This window comes from Tupaia chinensis, unplaced genomic scaffold (genome assembly GCF_000334495.1).
Source record: "Tupaia chinensis unplaced genomic scaffold, TupChi_1.0 Scaffold144094_1, whole genome shotgun sequence".
In the NCBI taxonomy this organism is placed as follows: domain Eukaryota; kingdom Metazoa; phylum Chordata; class Mammalia; order Scandentia; family Tupaiidae; genus Tupaia; species Tupaia belangeri.
The window spans coordinates 43067-44838 of record NW_006203948.1 but is presented as its reverse complement, the minus strand read 5'-3'; positions in this window follow the sequence as shown (position 1 = coordinate 44838).

The following is a 1772-nucleotide window of genomic DNA, read 5'->3' as shown; positions in this document are numbered from 1 at the left end:
GCATGCACCCTATGTAACAAAACTGAAAGAAAGAGACAGAGATGAGAGAGAGAGAGAGAGAGAGGAAGAAGGAAGGAAGAAAGAAAGAAAGAGGAGAAAACATAAGATCAAGGGAAATCTAGGCAGAACAAACCTTGTTCTCTCAGTCATACCTGGATAAGGGTTTTGCCAATTCCTTGGGGATGATCCAGGAACCAATCTATTAATTTACTCAACAAAGTTATATTGAGCGTACCTTCTGTTCCAGGGACTTACCATAGTAGTTGGTGTGGGGCAGGAATACAGAGCACACAAACAGCTCCCTTAGAGCTTAAAGCTAATAGGGAAGATAGATGTGAAGGAAAGAACCAAAGTGCAATAGGAGCACATAGACCACATAGACTCAGAGCTTAGCGAAACAACTGTTTTAGTACTAAACGAGAGCTGAGGCCAAAACAGCACATTCAAGAAACCAGAAGACCAGCTCCTGAGCACAAGGGGAGAGGGTATGTCAGATGAGGCTGGACAGGACGACAGGAGCTGAGCTACACAGGATTTGGGAGACCTGGTCAGGGGTTTTACTCATCCTAAGATCAGTGGAGGCCACTGAAGGGTTTCAAGCAGAAGCTGGCATGACTAGATATGGCTTTGAAAAGATCACTTTGGCTTCAGTTTGGAAGACAAATCAAAACCCCGTATACATCATCTAAAGCTTATTGTCTAAAAGCATGCCCACGTTATGTGTATGCTCATCTATTGTATGTGAAGAATCTGTCTAGTCTTTGTCCTAAGTCCCTTGGTTCTAAAACCCGTCCCATATGGTGACTATGCTTTGAATCCCTGTCCTGCCTGAAACATGCCAGGCACCTGCATGAGGGCCCAGGGTCCGACATGCCACAAGACTGGAGGAAGGGGATTGCCATGTGATCAGACCCTGTGGAGAGTGCTCATCTCTCTCTCTCCTGTGCATGCACAAACACTCTGTCACGAATAAAGAAAAATGTTTATTAATTAATAAATAAAATTAAACCCTTCAACTGTCCCAAGTGATAGAAGGTCTTCACTAACTAGATCACACCTGAGTTTATGCTGATGGGGAGACTCAGGGTGGGCTTCCCCAGAAAATCCAACCACGTGATTAGAAGGTCGAGACTGAGAAATCTTACATCAGCCCAGCCTGACCTCTGGGGAGATGAGGAGGCCTAGAAACTGAGCTCAATCATTGGGCCAATAATTTACTCACTCTGCCTATATAATCCCCATCAAATCTCTAGGCACCAACGCTTGGTCCAGCTTCCTAGATGGTGAATACATCTATGTGCTGGGAGGGTGATGGCACTTTGATTCCATGGGAGAGGACACAGAAGCTCCCTGTTCCAGATCTTTCCAGTCCTCACCTTATGAGGCTTTTATTTTGGCCACTTCTGATCTGTATCCTTTATAATAAAAAATAACCATAAAAATTTACTTTCCAGGGCCAGCAGGTGGTGTGGGGATTAAGACCCTGGACTCCCACATAGTCAACCACAATTCAAGTCCCGAACCTGGCAGCTTGCCTTTTCACTTTCTCTCTCTCTTACTTTTTCTGGTCAAATTAAAAAATAAGAATTATAATAATAAATAAAATTAAATAAATAATTCTTTTTTTAAAAGTGCTTTCCTAAGTTCTCTGAAGCATTCTAGTGAATTATGGAACTTGGGAGATTTGTGAGAACTCCCAAATTTGTAGCCATTTGCTCAGAAATGTGGGTGACTTAGGGACTTCCAAATTGTAGCTGGTGTCTAACATGAGG